At 49.5% G+C, this 22,028-nt stretch overlaps 1 protein-coding gene and 1 non-coding gene across 18 annotated transcripts in view; one reads left to right on the top strand and one right to left on the bottom strand.

The window, feature by feature from the left end:
* Positions 1–22,028, top strand: part of BCAS3 (BCAS3 microtubule associated cell migration factor) — a 480,755-nt gene that overhangs the window by 431,777 nt on the left and 26,950 nt on the right. The window lies entirely within an intron of this gene.
* On the bottom strand, positions 18,392–18,498 carry LOC116283628 (U6 spliceosomal RNA). The gene has a single exon (XR_004193267.1). It is a non-coding gene; the product is annotated as a U6 spliceosomal RNA (small nuclear RNA).

The following is a 22,028-nucleotide window of genomic DNA, read 5'->3' as shown; positions in this document are numbered from 1 at the left end:
TTGGAGGTGCGGTGTGTCCATCCCCAGCCTGGTTTCCCCGCGCTCCCAGTCCCCAGGACTCTGTCCCAGTGCTCCGTTCCATCCACCCACGAGGGTTTTTTGTTTGTTTTTGTTACTGATGGCATTCTTTGGGAGGAAGCTAGATTTGAGGCATAAATGTATCACGTCCTTTCGCCCAGAGAAGACAAGGGTCTTGCAAAAAAAAAAAAAGCTAGCTGTCACCTCAGCAGAGCAGCGTGGGGAGGAGAGCCGTGGCAGGGCCTGTAAGTGGGGGCAGCCGCTGCTGCTTCGTGTATCTTTGGGGGTTATTGGTGGAGAGTGCCCGTGTTTCTGGCTAATGGTGGGGTATATGACTCCGTGTTCTCCAAGGTAATTGCCTCTTCCTGTTGTAAATAAACCATTAGCCAGGTCCTCGCCTCAGGAAGCAATTTAAGGCCCAAGGGAGGTAGCCGAAGAAGTCAGCTTGCAGCCTCCTGGAAGGGAGGCCCAGCTTTGCCCAGCGCCCCGGGCCCCGGTCTTTCCCCAGAGCAACAAAGAGCTCTGTCGTCCTTCTGCCAAGCCCCTGACGAAGGGCTTCCCTCAGCCTGTGATTTGCCAAGCCCCGTGTGAACTGCCTCTGTTTTTGTTACTCTCCAGAGAAAACGCCTGTTTCTTGTTCACCTAAACTGAGTATCGATGGGATTTCTTTTTTTAATTTTTTAATTTTTTTTTCCTTTTTGCTTTCACTTCTCAAAGGTCATTTTTTGGTGCACTCCTTCCTTAAGTATCCACAAGATTCTTAGCTGAAGCCTTGCAGCATGTCACAGGGCTGTAGAGACGGAAAAGGTCTCCGTGGTATGGACAGTCGGTGGAGTGCCTGTGTATATTGCTGTTAATCACGAGAACATCCCTGTGGGGAAGATAGTTCTAACCCCATTTCATAGTTGAGGAAACCGAGGCTCAGTGAGGGCCTTGTCCAATATCACAGAGCTACGGCGGGGCTAAGATTTAAGCCGCTGGATCTGTCTGAGTCCAAAGCCACAGCTCCCTGCTGGGCAGTCTCTCCCTGCCGTTTGCATTCGATTCTCCTCCTGTAGAAGGTCTGAGCTCTGACTTGGGAACTGCAGGCTCCCTTCTGTGGTCCAGGCACCTCAAAGGTAGGTTGGATATTGTGATTAATTCTGTATCCTGGTGACTAGTCCTGGACCTTGTTTGATTTAGATGCCCGATAAATATTTGTTGAATGAATAACCATAAATCCACCAAAGTGGTTCTGATTTTAAGTGACCGTGTCTTCCCTGTGGCCAGCCTCTAAGTTCCGGGGACAGGGGGCAGAGGGGAGACTTTCAACTTTGAAATATTTCAGTTGAAGAAGTTAATTCACTTTGTGAGTTTACTTTAGGAACAGAGATTATTGCAGTCTTTTTGGCCACCGCTCTCAAATTCTTCCCAACTTTTACTATAATAAGCAAATTGAGCAGATTAAGGATGTCCTTAACTGCCAAATGGTGTTCTGAACTGTGTGAAGTTACCAGGGTGGCTTTTTCTTTTCTTTTTTTTCCCCCTATATAAAAGATTGTGTGGGTTCTGTGAACTTCTCTGCTTTTTTTAGCCCTTCCTGTTTTATTGTGTTTGAAGTGTCTTTGTGGTGACCTGTTGGGATAGGATTCTTCCATATGGAAGTGTTTCTTTAACTTTTTAATCATTTCTTTTGGGAAGTGGAGGGTTAGGGGTAGCAGATGTTTTTCTGGCATGGTTTGCTGAGTGGAGGTAGGGGCTTTCGGAGCTGTGACTCAGGCTAAGCCCAGCCTGAACGAAGAAGTTCCCTCCCGGGGCTAGGAGGCAGCCCGACACCATTGGATCTGGCAGATCAGGCCCGTGTGGGAGTAGATCCTTCTGCCCTTGCCCTGGCTAATGCCTTTTCCATTTCCCAGGAAGAGCACATTCTCCCCTGTGACACTGAGAGAAGTTATTTTTTCAGTGTCGCAAAGCAAATCCTTACCAGTCCTCAAATGGGAAGTCTGGCTGGTGCCCTTACCGAAAAAAAAAAAAAAAAGGCAAAATAACAGATAAAATGAACCCTTGTTTCTCTTTTTTATGGCAGTCATGTCCCTTTTCATGTTCAATTTCTCAGTGAGCCCAAGTTTAACATCTTGGTTTAAAAAAGAAAGGTTGCGAAAACCTGTCTGGTTCTCCCATTTTCTCATGCTCTTTTGGACTCTGTTACTCAGTCAGCCTATTTGAGAAGTGACATGTGACCTCCCGGGAAGGTCGTTCGGTGGAGGGGGCAGAAGCTTATGGTTGGCAGTCATGTTCCACAGCTCTGAGCCTGAACACTGGTTCTAACAGCGGCCGCTGCCCTTGCCCTCGGTCTGTTTTACTGCCTCGCCCCCGATGTCCACCTCTCCATCATCCCCAGTTCATGCCAGAAAAGCTAAGGAGGAAAAGGTTTCGGTGCGGCGAGCGAGAGCACTCAGGCACTGGCACACGTCGGACCCAGGGGATGAGGAGACAATAGGAAGAACAGGGAAGGAGCTCAAACCAAGGCTTCCCTCCCACTCTCATCCTTTCTTGACCAGACTGTGGCTTTGCATGCGAACTTGGGGATCTCAGCATTTAGAGGTCGAGAGGGGGAGTAAAAGAGTGAGCAAAAGAGACTGAGAAGTAGCTGCTAGAAAGATGAGAGGAAACCAGATGAGTGTGATGTCCTGGATGCCAGGGAAGGGAGGGACATCAAATGCACCAGCTGATAGATCGGGTCAGGTGGTAACTGAGAGGTGGATGGAGTACCATGAGGGTCACCACCTTTGGAAGAGCAGTTTCAGTGGAGAGGTGAGGCCATACACCCCGACTGGAGTGGATTCAAAGAGAGCATGGGAGGGAGGGTGGACATTGTAGACGGCAAGTCCAGACATGTCTTTCAAGGAGTTTTAAGGGACCGAGGAGAAGTGGGGAGGTAGCTGGAGGAGGAAGTAGAGTCAAGAGTTTTTTCCTTTCTTTTAATGGAAGAAAAATCAGCATAAAGGTGGCAAGAGGGTGTGCGGGCCAGTGTGCAGCCGGAGGGGGCGGCCTTGGCGGGTGAGCACGTGCGCGCAGAGCGGGTGGGTGGGCAGATGCAACAGAGGGGCTTTAAATTCCCTTCTCCTTGCTTCCGTTTTCTTGGCAAAGTCATACTAAGCCCTCGGCTGAGTGTGAGAACCGTGGAGAAGGTATTGGACGTTTGAGGATAGAGGAGCCAATATGAAGTCATCGGCTTGGAGAGGGGAAAGCAAATGGCCTGAGGAAATATGATTAGAGGGCAGCGTTAAAGGCCCGTTTGAAGGCAGTGCTCATAAATTTAAAGTAGGACCAGTTAGCCCAGGGTGCCTTTTTTCCCCCCCAGTTATGAGTAATTGCATGGGGACAGGGAGTAGGTGGAGACTTAGACTTAACAAGGTTGTGGTTTCACCAGGCAAGTACAGCAGAGGGAAAGGGGGGGTACAGGGTGGGGGCGTGTGCCGGGGGGCTGAGCATAAGGATGGAACATGGCGGGGGAGAGGACCCCGAGGGGGAAGGGGCAATGCAAAGCAGGCGGGACCAAGGGATTATAGACCTTGGTGGGGGCGGGGGGAGAGGGGCAGTCAAAGGATTCTTGGCGCCCGGGGAGCCAGAGGGAGAGAACCAGAAAGACAGAAGGTGGTGGTCAGAGTGGGCTGCTGGATCTTGCGGTTGTGCTGTCTTTGCAGTTGTTGTATCAGAGGAGCAGTGGAGACAGTGGGTGGTGGAGGTAAACTACACGTGAGGAGGTTCAGGAACCCAGAGGCCACATTGCTGAAAGGATCATCTGTGTGACTCATGACAGGGTTTGTGTTGGAGAACCTGACGGTGAACCAGGAGCTAAATCTCCCAGGAGTGAGGGGTGTGGTGGGGGAGGGGGAGGAATTGGAGATGGAGGGGGGAGGGGCCCTCGGGTCTTAGGACATGAGAGACAAAGTAGGAGCTTTCGTAAAACAAAGAAGAGACGGTGCGTCTGTGAGGAGCCAGAAGGCCGCCAGCTCCACCCCAGGGTCTGAGGGATACGGGAGACAATCGGGAGACGCCTGCTGGGCAGGCAGGTCCTCAGAGGAGAACCTGGCGTTGCTCAAAAACCTATCACTTGAGAATTTACAGAGACAACGAGTGTACATACACTTCCTATTTTATTTGATTCTTTTCAACAACACTTCACGTAGGGAGAGCAGATCTTGTATGCGCGAGGACACTGAAGCTTCCAGAGGTGAAGTGTTCGCGTGGTGACACTCAGCAAGTTGATGACGGATTCAGGCCTTCTGACTCCAAGTCCAGTGCATTTCCCACCACATGGTACTGCCTTCCTTCAGGAGGCCAGGGGGTGGAGGATATAGCTCAGTGGTAGAGTGCGTGCTTGGCATGCACAAGGTCCTGGGTTCAATCCCCAGTGCCTCTATTAAGGTTGGGGGAGGAAGCCAGCAACCCTTCCATAGACCCCACAATAACACGCTTGAGCCAAAGTCACAACTGTTGTTACCTTGCTGCCTCCACAGCCCGAGATTCAGCCCCCAAAGACAGCTTCCAGGAGGCGGCGGTCACGTGACCTGCACTCTGCCCTCTCAGATGCACCTAGATATTAAGGATCATTTTCCCTAGTACCCAGAATATCTTAAACTTACCAGCCAGCATAGGACACAAGTGGACATTCCCTTTCAGGGCTGATTTGGAGAACAATTCTCAAATAGAAATTAACACGGTACTGTAGTTTTAAGGAATTTCGGTGTCCTGGGACATGCCCAGGTCACGGCTTCCTAGCCACAATGGACGGAAAAGTTATTATGAGACATAGGCAGGCAATTGGCCACGCTGGGAATCATGAACTTAAGGTAGTGGTTCAGAGCTTGGTTCTTAAAAATGTTTCCTTCTGAATTCTCAGATCCAGTAAGTTGGGTAGTGTGCCTGCCCAGGACTGCCAGGTTACCCCACCCCTCCTTCCTCCCTGGGCCAGCCACTCAGGACGGAGATGGTCTCCATTGTTCATTCACGTAGCAAGCATATGTTGATCACCTCTATTACAGTTCTGGCACACAGCGAGCAACACTACACCACAGAAATAAATGCAATGAAGGGCTAGAGATTTTTATCCATGCACTGTACGAAGAGATTTTTCTTTCAAAGGAAAGCGAGAATATTCCTGCCTTGGCCAGTAAATAACCTCTTCTTAGCCACCTCATCCTAGTTTCCCAGTTTGCTGGGCCCCGGAGGAGGACTGCTCTGTGGAGGGTTGACACCAGATGCCTCCACCAGCCCTCTCTGCCCCAAGGCTGTTGCCACACTGGGTGGGGACGGTAATGTTTCTAAAAATGCCACCTGGATCAGCAGCACGAGCCCTTCCGTGGAGCATCCTGTTGTAAATGGCACCCGTGTGGCCTCTGAATAGAGAGAGTTTTGCAGGTGTGTCCCCTGCTCTCCACGTACTAATGGTCTCAGGCGAACACACTGACTTAGACAGGAGGAGAGACCCGCTGTGGTTTATGGCAACTGGGAGTGCCTCAGAGTCACCTGAGGAGCTTTTCCAAGATCAAGATGCCCAGATCCCAATCTTATGCCCCAGAAATCCTGATTATGACCGGGGCAGGGCTCGCACCTCCGTATGTTTGAGAAGCTCCCCAGCGGATTCCGATGCATCGCCCCAGCTGAGCCGTGCCGGTGGAGGAAGGGTATGAAGGGGTCTGTGCCAAACAGCTGGATGGCAAGATAACCAACATCCCAGTGGCCATTCCTTTACCAGGTCTGAGTGTGATCAAATGTCTCTTCTGACAGCTCCCTTCTCCACATTATCCTCCAGGAACTTGTGATTATCCTGAGTCTAAGTCAGAAGCAGCTTAATTCCTCTGAAAACAGTGCCAGTTGGGCATTTTGCCTGGAACGAGAGAAGCAAATCCGTGGCAGGGCTCTTTGCTCGGCTCAGCTCTGCAGCCTCCACGGGGCACCCTCTCTGTTTGCGCCGCCTCCCCGCTTACTCTTCCTGCCTCAAAGTCCAGTGCTTTGTCTGGTGCCTGGTTGGTGAAGGCAGGTCGTTCCAGCAGGACGGGGCGCCTGGCTGGATGCAGACTTGGATATCCTTGTCCAGGTGAAATCTGGTTGGTGAGAATTCCAGGGTGGGCTAAGACAGGCAAGTGTCGGTTGTAAGATCAGAAAGTGGGAGCCTGGGGCCGGGGGCCAGGAGAGCAGGCAGAGGGTGCTGGCCAGGCCAGCACCGAACTGCGATGCCGTGACGCACCGCAGTCGGGTCTGAGAGAGGCTCAGTGAGACCTACAAGGAGCTAGAGCACGTGAACCCTCTTTACACAGAGGAAGCTGACTTCATCTGCCTACACATCCTTTGACGTCAAGCCCCCTTGGTCTTAAAGGGCCAACCTCTTACCAGTTTCTTCTACCCTGTCAGAGACATAGGCCTCTTCTACCAAGACCCTGAGCTGAACATTGGAGACACTGCACCATGAAACCAGCGGCCGTCAACTCTGGGTCCTCTTATTGAGACTGGTTCCCTCTTTAGGCCCCGTGTTGTTTTCACTGGGACCTTCTTCCCTCTGTGCACTGATATTAGTGTTCTGTTACCATGTAAAACCCTTGATTCTCTGGGATCAGTACAGAGATGTTAGCAAAGGCGGGTCCTAAGTTTTGAGGCTACTGTAAAGAGCAAGACAGATGATCTCTGTAGCCCTCTTGGACCTTGTATCCTAGAAGAGAAAAGTGACAAGCCAGCAGCACCCATGGAGAGTCCTTGGGTAAGGTGGGTTCAGGGGCTCTGCTGTGGGAGTACGTAGGAAGGCGCCTGACCCTCCTGGGGTCAGGGAAGGTGTCCCAGGAGAAGTTCTGTTTAAGCCAGCATCAAGGGATGAGCAAGGCAGAGACGGGAAGGCCCAGAGGTGAAAGAGAGCAGTGCACTGGAGGGACTCGAAGAAGTTCGTTATGCTTAACACAAGGGACAAGGGAGAGAGTGGGAGAGACGGCCCAGAGAAGTGAGCAGGGCCGGGCCATCAAGGAACCTGGTAACCCTGGCGAGGAGTAGAGACAACCCTCTATCTAGCCCCCTGCTTGCACCTCCTGGGATGACTGAAATAGGTACGTGCACACGCATGCGCACACGCAAATCTCCCAGGAACGATTACTGCTCCGTCCCCTCTCGTTTGGAGGCAGCACAGGGTAATCGGGATTATAAACCACCCGCCTGGGGCAGGGGCTCACTCGCCTGCTGTAGCATCTTTTCTTCCACCTCGGGATGCTGCTCAGCCTCACACAGCACCAGCCATCTGATGAAGAATAGAAGTGACAAGGGCAAAATCCAAACCTCTCCAGAATGTATTCAGTGGGAAAGCAAAGGCAGGAAGGGCTGTCCTCTCGTTCCCAGCCGACGCCCCCACTTCTGCTCGCTCGTTCCAGAGGAGACTCCGCTTCCGCTCTGCCTGAGTGCCTGGCAGGGCGATTCTTCAGGGGCTGTGTTTTGTGCTTGTCACTCCTACCCTGGGTCGCTTTTAAGATGCATGGACTTCTGAATCTTTAAAAGAAAGAACTAAAAAGGAAATCCCAAAGGCAGTGAGTTGGCAGGTCATTGGCTGAGAATGAGGGAGAGAGTTGTGACAGGTTTGGGGAGCTTGAGAAGGGGGGGAAATACAGGAGGGAACTGACCAGGAACAAATGGAAAAAGGGGGGAAAAAGGTTGAGGCGCAGAGAGGGTCTGGCTGATACACTTGTCTTGGTGCCAGTGGACGTGAGTGTGTGGTTTTCTCCAGCACAGCTCAGCAGCCCAGGAGCAGAGAAAGCCGATGGTTGGATGGATCATCCTGGATGCGTCTGGCAAAGCAGGAGGGGCAGACAGACCTGGAGGAGCGGTGATGGGGGGGTGGTGAGGGTGTTCTGGGACCTATAAGCCCTGAACCCTGGGGTGGATGGTGAAGAGTGTCACCAGGAGGGAGCTGGTGGCTTGGGATAATAGAGAGGGCTCAAGAGGCTGGCAGGCTCAGTGAGGCCGAAAACCATCATTAGTGAAAATGAGGAAGTGAGAGAGATAGACAAATAGAAAGCTTCATGATCAAAATGTGGAATTTCTTGCTTAAAATACAAGAAATGCAAGAGCCAGCTGAGTGAATGTCTGGAAGGAAGGTGAAGGTCATTGGCGTGTGGAGGACAGTGAACTGTGAGGGCTTGGTGTGGTCAGGCACCTGAGCGTCACACTTTCTCAGCATTTGGCAGGATTTGTCGAGATGGTGACAGTGGTGTGGCACTACAGTCCTCCTTGAAGTCGAGGGACTGTTACTTCGGTCTGTGGAGTCCGGACAAGGACGAGGAGTGCTATTCTAGACAGCCTGTGTGAGCTCTGAGCATCTCCCCTGGTTGGTAAGACAATTTCTTTGGCAGAGGTGATGTAATTCACAGAGAACATTTGTATTCCCTTGGAGAAGAAAGGACTTCCTTTTATTGTCAGATCATTTTAGTATGATTGAAAAATCAGGGAGAAAACATTTTTTTTTAAAGGGCTTGAAATGAATACTATATGAGATGTCTCAAATCCTGGCCCTGAGGTCCAGCCCCATGGCCTAACACAGAGCCTCTTTAAACCTCAGCTTCTCTCTGAAGCAGAACTTCGCAGTGTCGTTGCGACGATCAGTGGGACAGTAGGCCCTTTAAGCATCTATTGTGTGTCAGGCACGTTTGTTTAAGCCTTACTCTTTTTCATTCTTTCTGCTGAATAGATGGATAAATTGAACCAGGAGAGGTAACTCATTTGCCCAATATTGTACATTACACGACTGAACAAGGGCCCTAGATCTGAACCTTTCACCATTTCCCATCCCGCCTCTGTCGGGCTCTGTGAATACAAAAATTGGACAAAACGCTCCCAGGGCTAAGTTCAGGGGAAGACGTGGAAACAGATCGCTGGACCTCAGGCCCATACACGCCGCGTTAGAGGGTGTGCGCGTGCCGTGGGGTTGCGGCAGAGGGACCGTGCCCCGCCCACGTGTCCCCAGGAAGGCTTCACAGAGGGGCTCGGGCTGGAGATGAGTTGGCTGCAGGGGCAGCTTGTTGTGTCAGCTGGTGCCCCTTCTCGCATCCATCTGGAACACTTCAGCGTGCTGTCTTCTCCCTCTAGGTCCTTTTTTGCCCCCCGGGGTCACACCCACCCACACACAGATCTATTCCCTCTTCTGTAACATTGCTCTCCACATGTTTGAGTGCTAGACTCACAGCTCTCGGACCCTCTTCTCCAGGTTAAACAACCTCAGCTTTATTCCCTCCCTCCTCCCCTCCCTGCTGGTTACCAGGAACGGAGGCGCTGTCCTGCCTAAGAAGTGGCTGCCCACAAATGCTGCCCTCCAGGAACCTTGCCGTCCAGTGAGAAGACAGACCAGAAAAGCCTTTACTTCTCTTTTTTGCAGGCTGTTGCTTTTACCAAAATTCCCAGCACCCAGCACGGTGGCTGGACACCCAGTAGACACCCAATAAGTGTCTGTGGTGGAACAGACCACACCACGGGGCTCTCAGGAGAGGAAGCTCAGGGTGTCGTGGGGCCTGTTGGAAGACCTAAATCAAACCCAGAAGGAATGTGGTAGACTCCCCAGCTGATCGGAGTCTTCAAAAGGATAAATAGGACCCAGCCAGGGAAGATGAGCATTCCAGGCAGAGGGAACAGCAGATTCAGAGGCCTGGGGGGTGAAGCCCAAGGTGGGGCATGGTGTGCAGAATCTGGAGAGCTGGCCAGGCCCAGGTGACAGACAGTGGTGCTCAGAAGATGGGGCTTTGTCCGGAGGAGAGATGAGGCAGATGTTCAGAATACATGGGAAAGAAGGTCATTCTGGTGGATTCTTCTAAGAAGAACTCTATGGAGGGGCAGGAAGACCAGTGTAAAGCTGTTGGAAGTACCCTGGTGAGAACTGATGAGGGCCTGAGCTCGGTGGCTGTGGGCTAGGGGACAGATTGGAGAGGGTGTAAGAGGGAAAATCCTCATGACTTCCTGATCAGCTGGCTGTGGGGATGGGATGGGGGAAAGGAGGGGTCTGGCTGGGGCCACCGAGAAGACAGCGTGGCCATTTGTTTAGGGACTTGAGAAGGGAGACCAAGTTTCGGAGCAGTCAGGTAACGGATTTGTTTCGGACGTGAGTCGGAGGTGCCTGTGGAACGTGTTTGGTCTGACACAAATGGCTTTGGAGGCCAGGAGGGAACTGAGTGAGAAGCGCAGTTGGGAAGTCAGTCTCATGTCCGTGATGGTTGTGACTTTAAGAGTGGAGAAGTTCACCCAAGGTACTGTGTACAGAGAAGAGAGGAGGGCTAAGGGTGAAACCCTTAGAAGCACCAAGATTTGAGGAGCAGAAAGAGCAGAGCAAAGCCTTGGGAGAGACGTGGGGGTGGTCAGAGACGAGGAAGGAAGGAAGCATGGAGGAGGAAGACCAGAAGAAATGAAGGAGGCATGGGGATAGTCAGCCATGTCCCAAAGCGATCAGCTCTCCTTGACAGCATCTGGGTTGCCACATGGTTATAACCGAGCGACCATGGTCTTAGGGGGACAGTCACACAGTTTTTCAATCTTGAGTGATTCTTCAAGCTAGATTTGGGCACGGCAGCTCTAGAGAAGTGCTTCCCAAAATTCCCAGGTTAAGAGTCAGACCCTATCCCAGAACCACTGCATTAGAACATCTTGGAGACGGACCTGAGAGTCTGTTTTCAGTAAGCCCCCAGGTGATTCTTCTTTTAGGGAAATCTGGGAATGATGCTCTGAACCAGAGGTTCTCCCATAATAACCTGGGGGCTCTTCCTGACTACACACACCACAGCCCCACCCTCCCACCCTGCACACAGACAGATTCCGCCCTAAGGTTGCGGAGAAGCCCTGCAGTTATGATCCACTGTGACTGGTGGGACTCCTCAGATGTGCGGAAATGGAAATGCTGACCCACTGATCTATGGGAGAGTTTCTGAGCAACTGTCTGAGTATTCGGGAATCCGTTGGAAATCCTGCATTTAGACAGATAATTGGTCCAGCGCTACTTCTCTGAAAGCATTTGGACTGGAACACCCTCACTGCCCTCTGGTGTAGACAGCCTGATTGCCCACTCCACTTTGTGGAATAATGGACCTGAATGTAATCCAGCATTTAAAAAAAAAACAAAACTTACCATCTATTAAAAAGCTGACTATTAAAGAAGTTTGGAAGAGACACCATATGTAGACAAAGAAGACATTTTATAGCTACTGCCATGGCAAGAGCTGACTTTCACTCGTTTATATGTTTAAGACCTAACACTGCTCACTGTCCCTAGCTGTGAAATTCGTGACACCTGCTTAATACATCTCTTCTCGGGAGCAGTTTTGTAAACAGGCCTTCATCTCTACTGAAGGTATTTACTAGGTGTAGAAGTTGTTCAGAGGGCCTGCGCCCTTTGTGTGAAATTACAGATCTCTCAAATGCAAACACGGTCATAAATGAATAGTCAGGAAAAATCATCTTTCCTAAACAATTGGCTTTGGAACATTACCTTTCCAGGATAAATAGAAATATTAATTGAATTTATTTAATACTGCAGGGGGAAGGTGCCCTCTGGGTAGAGCACTCCGGAATGTCCCTCTAAGGGGCACTCCTTTTCGGAGTTATTTTAGAATGAGAGCTTTAAGGAGGGTGGCCGAGAAATGCCTTTATGAGCTCCCTTTCCAGACCCACGATATATACATACTTCAGATGAAAAGATAACGAAGTCTTGTTCTTTCATCCGTTCATTCAGTAAACATTTATTGGGCACCTATTACGTGGCCAGATCTGTGCTGCAGGCTCTGGGTTCTTTGGTATCTCTGGGACATCAGAACAACTTCTGGGTGAGCCCTTTTGATCCTGGAGGACAGCAGTGGAGGATCTTGTGCAACATGAAAGCTGCAGTAAAGACGTTCCTGGCAACCTCACATTCCTGGTTTAGAAATGAGCCGTGTGCTGAGCTATGTGGACGTTCCCACACCACAAGAAGCCACACAGTTGAGACATCATCTTCGCGTCTCAGAGGAGCTGGAGGGAAGTGGTGAGAGCACCGGCCTAAGGCCATCCGGCGGTACTTTGCATGCAGATTACGCATTATGGTCTTGAAGGTTCCATCATGGACCTTGTCATCTGAGTCTTCACATAACTTTGAGAATTATGAGCAACTAGCTGTAAGGCTCTGTCCCACCCCACCCCCATTTCACAGTGGCTTTAAAAATAAAATATAGGAAGGGGCCGCATGAAGAGAAGAGATTGCAGCGAGATTCAAAGGGTGCCAGCAACTGTCGGACCTTAAAGGTAGACACCGTGGGCAGGGGTAGGCGGAGGAGGGATGGTTCGCCCGAGGCATGGGGGACCACCACCCGCCCGGCATCACCTCCTGCGTTAGAAGATTACAGAGCTCCTGTCCAGGCCTCTTTGTTAATGACTTGCCCAGGAGGGTTTGGGTGAGCTTGCAAGTTCACTGAGCTGTTTGGTAGGTGTTTCTGTCAGAAAGATGGCTTGGTGTTTATTTATTGCCTTTTTTGGGGGAACAGCCTGAAGCATATGAGAGAGCTATTCTAGTAACTTTTCCACCTGAAAGGCATTTCTCAAACTCACAGGAAGCACAATGAGAAATTAATTCTTCCGTTCCGCTGCGAGGTCTAACTCAAGGGTAGAGGACAGGCCCGTGTCTGCCTGACGTGGCAACATGAGGTCTCCAGGCCTCTGGTGGCGCCTTGGCTTTGCTTTTTTGCTTTCATTTCTCTCCGTATGGATTGACTCTGCTCTTCCTCTAATTCACTGTGCACCCTAGGTCCAAAGATAAAGAGGGAGGTTTCGGCGCACACGCAAAACGCTCGTTCGGGGCTGACGCTGTGAACCTGCTCCTTTGCGTGAGTGTAGCAGAAACAAACCCTGTGGCTTCCTCCTCACGGGGCGGGGGGAGGGGGACTGGCATCACTTACACAAGGAAGGGGTAGAGGAGGCTCTACTGGCCTTTTTGAACTTGCTTCTCAACTCGGGAAATGAATAACATCCTGATTGGCCCCAGTGGAGTAGAAGCGGAGGGAAAGGAGGGGGGACCCTGGCCCCAAGCCCCAGTCTCGGCGTAAGAATCACTTTACCCACAGGCGCCAGACTTGGCACACGGTGCGACCAATGAGTGGAGGGGAAATCGCAACCAGATTCACACAGTTTGGGGGCGTTTTCGGACGTACTACTGCAGTGGGCAGTTTACAAGGCCTAAGCGGGGGTCTCCTTCATTGGCAAGCAAGTGTTCCCAGCCCTCTCCTATAAGCAGGAAGGCCAGAGGGGAAAGGGCAGAGACGGCCCAAACATTGCCCACCCCCACTGACACACACTCACACACGCACACACACGCACACACACACTCCCACTTGGCTCCTAGGCTTAACACGAGGTACGAACGTCTCTGCTTTAATAGAGGTTGAATGTCAGCTGGATATCGTGGACCCAGGACTGATTTGCAAAACCAGGGCTCTGTCCGCTCCTTCTCCCATCAGGGACCAGGACCCATCCCCTCCCTGGGCCTCAATTTCCTCATCTTAAATGAGTAGATAGAACCAGATATACCCTAAGTGTGTTTCGGGGGACAGGACAGGGTGAGGGGGTTGCGGTGTAGGCAGGACTCTCCAGCGGTGTCCCGCACACAGATCCCCTGGGATCTGATTTGAAGGCAGATTCCAATTTATTCATCCCTCGGGTGGGGCCTGAGGGGCTACGGTTCTAACAGGCTTCCTGCCACTGCTGCCGGCCGGTGGCCCACACTTTGAGTAGTGAAGGTGGAGAGCACAGGATGGGGTTCCCCAGTCGACACTCTGCCCCCCACTTAACTCCCTGCACTTTTTCCCTCAGCTGTGAAAGGGGGCCTCGTAACCCTTGCCTCGCCGTGCTCCCCAGGGGTGTTGTGAGGATGATGAGGGGGAAGCACCTGTGAAAGCACCTTGGAAAGTGTAAAGGATTATTGTCGTTGCAAAGATTTCTCCGCCTCATTGCTCCCCGCCGCCCCCCATGTGTTCCTGCAGCATCTCAACTTTCCCCTACATCCTCCCCGGTTGCCCTGCCTGGGCTGCTGAGTCAGTGTCACCAGCCAGGCATAAACAAATACTTGGACATGTCCAGGCAGGAAATGACAGTTCCCGGGCCCCCGAGAGTTTCAGGCGTGGGGCAAGCCTCAAACACACCTTGTGCGATCAATTCAGGTGATACCGAGCTGAGCCTCACCCCCACCCACCCCGTGGGGCTGCCGGACCAGGAAATGAGGCCAGAAGTCAGGGAAGTCCCTGTAGGACAAAGGGCCCGAGCACAGCCCTAGCCGAGCTTTCGGCAAGAGAGATGACCAGTCCTTGTTCCCCGCCAGCCCACTTCTGCGCCCGCCACCGGCAGCCACGCTGATCGCTCTGAAGTGTGTCACTTTGTTCACTGAGGACCATCACAGATGGTCCCACAACTCCCCTGTGAGGCAAGGAACTTGGGTGACTGAGGCAGGTCTCAGACTCACCCTGAACCTCAGGATCCTCGTCTATAAAATGGAGTCGACAGTGTCTGTCCTGCCGACGGTACAAATTGCTATGATCCTAGAATCAAAATGAAATAATTGGGTGAAAGTCGGCAGTGATGACGTGACGTTACGTGAGGTATGGCCTTCAGAAGAGACCTCCTGCTTCAGCGGAGGTGACTCTGCCCCGCCGTGAGCAACACCCCTGCTTTGGTGTTTGTGCTCAGACACCCCCTCCTGCACTGTGGATTGTCCAGCCACCTGAGTCCTCCACGCCTGGTGGAAACCATCCCCGGTCGCCCCCACTGCCCCAGCCCCAGTGGGTGTCCAAACACGGCTGGTTCTCCTCTTGCTCTTCTCAGGCCCTGAGACCAAGTCTTTGCTGAACAGCTTCGTTAGATGGGCCTGGAAAGTAGAGACCCTGTTATGTAATGGACCCCAAGTCAGGCTAGCAGGCCAGGGCCAGACCTTCATCCCAAGATGCCTATGGCTGAAAATCTGGCTCAGGTTTGCCCCCTGGAGTAAGAGCAGATGGGTTTTGATGGCAGAGATAGGTAGAAGGCTGACCACACGTTACCAATGGAAATGCCTGTTGCCCAAGCTGGGGCCCCATTTTCAAGGCCACATACTTAGGTGACTACCAGAATAACAAAACCAAAAATGGGCAGGGTATCAAACCAGTCAGGCACATTCCAGGACCCTCCTTCAGCACAGGGTGGGTCCCTCTCTTCCTCTGCCCACAGCCGCAGCCCTGGGGGCTTAGCAGGGGCCACTTTGCCCACCCACCCCGCTCTGGCCTTTGGAAACACCGGAGGCCAGCAGGGGCCCAGGCCTGCAGAGCTGGGCCTCCGTTCATCTCAGCCAGCCCGGGAAGCAGAGAGGTCTCGTCTGAGGAGATGCAGATCCTCAGGGACGGTCAAAAATAACCCAGAAGAACAAGCCATGCTTGTCTGTGGGCGTATTGAGTTTCGCATCTGAAACCCAGTTGTGATAAAGCTGATGGTTTTGAAACATCTTTAATTAATAAAAATGGAGGCTGTCTTAGCCTGAGGTTTCAGACTTCGAAGTTCTCCTACGTCGAGAGCCTCAAATCTGACTTATTTGCGGAGCACTGAAATCCCTTTTAAGACAAACACAGGATTTTGGTTGGGTTGTTCCCCTCACCCCGCTACAGCTCAGTGGCGAGAATCGCTTTTAAATTCTGGCATAGGAAAACTGAGCCGAAAACCCCCTTACTGGCCTTGCAACCTCTGTTTTCAAAATCAAAACTCAGCTTGGATTTTCATGGGGAAAGTACAGGCTTTGGAGGCAGATGAATCTAGAATCAAAATCTGACTGTACCCTGGATATTGTCATCCTGAGCACAATTTTTGCTTCTCTCTACCTCAGTTTCTTGATCTGTAAAATGGGAATATTAGCACCAACCTCCTAGACATGAGGTGGCTGTACCTGGCTCAAAATAGACACTCAACAAATGTTAGTTCTCTTGCCTTTCCTGATATCTGATCACAGAACTCATTATTTGGAATTGAGACTGTTCTGGAAAACCCAGTTTGTGGTCTTGCTTGTCTTGAGAGATACAGTTCCACAAAGTTTTTCCATTCAAGGAGTTGTTAGGTTTCTGAGCAGGCTGTTTGTCTTGCAGTGTGTTCTGAACCTCTCCGTGGGAATCCTCTGGCTGTGTGTAAATTTCCTCTCCATCCTCAGAAGCAGGCAAAGCATCCTGGAGGGAATACATTCATTGCAGTCTAGCTGCAGAATGAGTCTTCCCTTCCTATTTACAGAGGGAGAAATCTTGACTGTGTCACGTTTAAAGCAGAGGAGGAAAGGTTCTCTGGGATCCTGCCAGGGAAATACCAGAGTCAGCCTGACCTGGAAAGCTCTCCTGCCTGAGGCACCTCCAGGTCTGGTCTGAGTGTTGAGCCCATGGAAATTTTCCTTCCTGGGATCTACAGTGATGACTGAATTCTTGGGCTCCCAGGCGAGAGGCAGGGCCCTGGTTCAGTGACCTCCTGGTGATGTGTGAGGGACTCAGACCTTCCCTGACAGCCATGAAATGGTGTCTCCTAGGAAGCTATGTCCTATTTATCCCAAAGGATAGTGGGAGTGTCGGGGCGGGGCAGGGTGGGGACAAAGGTGACAGGTAAAGGGACTTGATGTAAAACTTGACTCCTTCCAGAGTTGCTCTTCTGGGCCTTTCTGATCTGATGTATGAAACTTGTACAGAGGTGGAATTGTTTCTGCCATTTTTCACACACAAGTTGGTGCACATTCCTGATAACGAATGAAAAAGAAATATGCCAGCTGTACACAGGGATGGGTCAACATTGCGTGCGGACAGCCATGGCCACTGGGAGAAAAGTCAAGTACTCACCTGCCCCAGCTGAGTCAAGCACAGGGCTTGACAGGGGGACCAACTCAGCAATGGCAGGCCCTCCCCTCAAATGCATCTCCCAGGCACCCTGTCCCGGCCCCAACACAAGTCTTTCTACAGAAGGCATTTCTTTCTCTCTCAGCTTTTTCTTAGCATTTGTTGATTTGTTTTATGCTGATTGCAAAAATTATGAGAAACCTACAGAAAGGTTTAAAGTAACAGCAGAGTTCCATATAACCCAACAGCCCAGAGGCAACCATGGTTAATAACATTTTGTCATGAATTGTTTAAAAATGTTTTTTTAATGCTTTCTTTACATTGTTCAATAATACCAACTATGCAATTTTGTTTCACTTTTTTTTCATTGAAGTATGATTGATTCACAATGTTTTAGTTGTAGGGTAAAGTGATTCAGTGATTCAGAATATATATATATATATCCAGAATATATATATATATTCTTTTTCAGATTCTTTTCCATTATAGGTTATTACAAGATACTGAATATAGTTCCCTGTGCTGTACAGTAGGTCCTTGTTGTTTATCTGTTTTATACATAGTAATGTGCATGTGTTAATCTCAAATAATTTAACATCATCTCTTAAAGAATTTCTCTTGTTACCAACATCACTTTTCATGACTGCCTAATATTCTGCTGCCACAATGAAGTATAATTTACTTAACAAATACCCTATGGTAAGGCTGTATTAAGTGGCAATGTGCATCTTTATGCATGAAGATTGTTGGCATCTTAGATTGTTTCCTTAGGTTAGATTTCTGGAAGTAGCACCCTAGGTCAGTAGTTGGGCACGTTTTTAAAAGGCTCTTTATACATATTGCCAAACTGCCCTTTAGATAGTTTACACCAGTAATATTCCCGTTAGCAACAGTCTATCTTACTTCATCCTTACCTGGGTCGAGTATGATTCTGCTTACTCATTGAAGAACTTAGAGGGCAGAAACGTCCTATCCGCATCTTTGCTGTGGGGAGATCAGGGGATGTGAGGCACCTGACCTCAGAGCTAAGAGGCCACCTCCCCTGCTCTCCTGTGCCCCCTGCAGTCATCCTCAGGGAAGCGGAGGACATATACCCGCTTAGATGCCATGCCTCCCCATCAAAGGCTCTTGCTGTGTAAGGACACAGCCACTCAGCTTTCATGATGGAGTTACCCAGGCTAGGAGCTGATATGCCTGTTTCCCATCCAGCATCCTCCTTAAGCCACTTGTCTTCTGGCCTAGAGGTGTCCCCAGTCCCTTTCTTTCTTTCTTTCTTTTTTAAATTGAAGTTAGTCAGTTACAATGTGTCAATTTCTGATGTACAGCATAATGTCCCCAGTCATGCATATACATACATATTTTCATTTTCATATTATTTTTCATTAAAAGTTATAAGATACTGAATATAGTTCCCTCTGCTATACAAAAGAAATTTGTTTCTTATCTATGTTTATATATAGTAGTTAATATTTGCAAATCTCGAACTCCCAAATTTATCCCTTCCCACCCTCTTCCCCCCAGTAACCATAAAAAATATGGAGCGCTTCATGAATTTGCATGTCATCCGTGCTCAGGAGCCATGCTAATCTTCTCTGTATTGTTCCAATTTTAGTATATGTACTGCCGAAGTGAGCGCCCTAGACCCTTTCTAAGCCTTTCACAGAATCCCACTGCTCCTAAGAGCCTCTTACAGAGCCCAGGGTGGCTGTCTAGGTTGGAGTGGCCCTGGGCAGTCTTACATGTCACTCTTTTATGTACTATCCGATCAGATGCTTACGACAGCCCTAGAAGGCAAAAGTTCATTCCCCTGTTTACAGGTATACTCTTTTCCTAGGACAGCCGTCACAAATTCCCACAAACTTGCTGACTTAAAACAACAGAAATTTATTCTCTCATATTTCTGGAGGCCAGAAATCAAGGTGTCAGGAGCACCACGCTCCCTCCAAAGTCCCTATGGGAGAATCCTTCCTTGCCCTTTCCATCCGAGACTCCCTTACAGGGTGGCTGCTTGATGATGAAAACGAAATTTGGCTCCCTTTGCCCTGGGAACCTCAAACACCATCTCACTGTTACTCTGTTAGCGCGTTATTGTTAATTACATTGCAACTATTCGTGAACCCCTTAAATGAGACTCACTCTTTTATTCCCCATGTGATAAGTGGGGAAATTAAGACCTAGAGTAACTAGAAAAGTTAACAAGAGAATTCCACTGATAACCTAGATGTCTGGATTTATAACCTACATTCTAAGCTTTAAAGTATGAGTTGCGATCGTATATTGCAGTTGTGAATGTAGATGTCAAAATGACTGCTCTTTTTTACTGGCTTTTTTAGACTATTTTTTAAATTTATTAAACTATAGTTGACTTACAATATTGTGTTATTTTCAGGCATGTAACTTCAGATTCTTTTCCATTTAGGTTATTATAAGATTTTGAATATAGTTCCATGTGCTATACAGTAAATCCTTATTTTTGATCTATTTTGTGTATAGTGGTGTATATCTGTTAATCCCATACTCCTAATTTATCCCTTCCCTTCCCCTTTGGTAACCATAAGTTTGTTTTCTATGTCTGTGAGTCTGTTTCTGTTTTTTAAATCAGTTTGTTTGTATTTTTTTTATTCCACATATGAGTGATATCATATGGTATTTGTCCTTCTCTGCCTGCCTGACTTCATTTGGTATGATAATCCCTATGTCCATCCATGTGGCTGCAAATGTCCATATTAACTGAAAATAGAGTTACCATTTGCTCCAGCAATCCCACTCCTGGGCACATATCCAGAAAAGATGAAAACTCTAATTCAAAAAGATACATGCACCCCAGTGTTCACAGCAGCACAATTCACCACAGCCAAGACACAGAAGAAACCTAAATGGCCATCGACAGACAAAGGAGATGTGGTTTTTGTATGTGTACGATGGTATATTACTCAGCCGTGACTATTTTAAGTTGCAAAGAAATTCTTGGTGTCTCAATTACTGTTGAACTCCTCTTCCCTGGCTTAGGTGCTTTTGACACGTTGGCCACACATGGCAGTCTGTGCATGGGCCTCTGATGAACAATGAGTAATCCCTTCCCACTAGCGGCCTGTGAGGACAGATGTGCACGACATCACCACATCTGGCTGTCCAGCACCTCCTGGCTGGCCAGCGTTAGCTGAGGAGTTTCTCTACTTTGCTGTTCCCTTTCCTTTCTCTCGCTAACTTCACTTCTGAACTGGAGCAGTAGATCCTTTAAAAATGAACTAACCCCAAGGGGTGGGGGGTATAGCTCAGTGGGAAAGCACGTGTTTAGTATGCACGAGGTCCTGGGTTCAATCCCCAGCACCTCCATTTAAAAAAAAAAGTGGAAAAAAATGACCTAACCCCAAAGTCTAAACGCCTACAGCCAAATGGATGAATATGGGACAAACATGGCACATGGCCACAAGAATGGTGAGCATTAGATGGTCTGAGTCATAAAAGGTTGCTGGGGCCTAGGCCCCTTTGCTCTGTGCTACGTCTGTGGATGTGGGGTTATGGTTGTTTTGGGAACCACCCTAAAGGATTGTAGAGAAGGGAGGTCCCCCACAGCGCCAGCCTCGAGCTGGGTTTGGTGAGCCAGCTTGGAGAGCAGGCAAGGAGACTCTCCAATGGCCGTTCCTTATTTATCATCGATGTCATTGCCATCACGCGCTCTCACCCAGAAGGGCTTATGTCCTGAAGAGCATTGTTTAATGACAAGTTTTGCACTTGGTACCTGACCTCCCTGGTGGCGGGAAATCTGATCAACAGGCTCCCATCAAAGTCCAAACCCTGGGCTGACAGTAACAGATGCAAAGCGGGGACTGAGCCCCAGTCTCGTGAATAGCGAGGATGTGATTAGACACTATCAGCTCAGGGGAACATCCCACCTCCCCTGGGCCGCCTCCGCCCCCTGGGCTTCCGTGCCCCTCGACAGTGGTGTACAAAAGACAGAGCACGTGTCCCCTAGCCTCCCCTCGAGCTGGCTGGCTCACCAGCTGTCACAGCATGCCTCTAATGGGTTTGTGAAATCCAAGAGCCTGACCCATTTCTCCTCTGGGGAGAGTGTAACGCTGGATGCCAACCTAGGAAGCAGGATTCGGGACACTCACCTGTATGAGGCTGGCTCTCGGTGCCATTCAAGGCAGGTTGTTTTGGTTCTTCCAGTTCCCAGAATCTCTGTGCTAAACTCAGTGCACAGACAGCAGGAGGGTGATATTGTGACACGGTTTCCTGCTCACTTACAATCTTCTTCCTTCCTCTCATTTAATTTTAGCTCCTTCTTCTGCCTAGCTCCATCTCCAGAGGGACTGTCAAATTTCTCAATGATCATAAGCAGTCAATAAACATGTTTTGAGCAATCGCAATGCACCAAGTCCAGTGCTTATTACAGACTTATGGGTTATGGAGGAATCCATGCCCTCAAGGAGCTTCTAAACTAGGTTGAAGAGCAGATCACGAGAATAATATAAGGCAGTGTGGGAAGAACACAGGGGACCGATCTAGTTAATCTGGGATCCAGGGATGGGCTTCGGAGGCATCCATCAACACCCTGAAATGGCTTCCATCATTTAATGTAGGCAGACACATTTTGAGGGGTAAGTTTATAGCTTTCATCAGCTTCACCCCAAAAGGTAAAGAACCTTTTGTACAGTCAGACTGTGGAAGAGTGCTCACTCTAACTTAGTCACTCAAGATTTCATTGAGCAAATGAGACTTGAACTGAATCTTAGAAAATATATTCGGAGAATCGCAGGGTGGTAGGCGGCCCTGAAGGAAGAGGTTCCCAGGAGGCATCGGGGAAGACTGTTACACTTAGAACCAGTGACCTGAAGTTGCCTCACTTCGCTCAGTCTCAGTATAATACGAATCTGTAATAAAAAATGGTGATAATTGCTGCTTCCCAGGGTTTTGGAAGAGCCATGAGCATTTTTTTTTTTGGCTCACTTTATATCCCTACCCCTTAGCACAGTGCTTGACTCATATCACAGTGGACAGTAATCAATATTTGATGAATGTGGGAGTTAAATAATAAACGTGAGAGGGCTGGGGAAACAGCAGAGCATTGCTTCAGCAAAAGATCATTGTAGCTAAGTACATATATTTCGTGCTTTGCAAACAGCCTGCCGTAAGTGTCTTCTCCCCCTTGAAAGTGACCCT

This window comes from Vicugna pacos, chromosome 16 (assembly GCF_048564905.1).
Source record: "Vicugna pacos chromosome 16, VicPac4, whole genome shotgun sequence".
Classification (NCBI taxonomy): Eukaryota; Metazoa; Chordata; class Mammalia; order Artiodactyla; family Camelidae; genus Vicugna; species Vicugna pacos.
The sequence above is the reverse complement of the archived record's forward strand: the minus strand, read 5'-3'. Positions and strand labels throughout refer to the sequence as shown.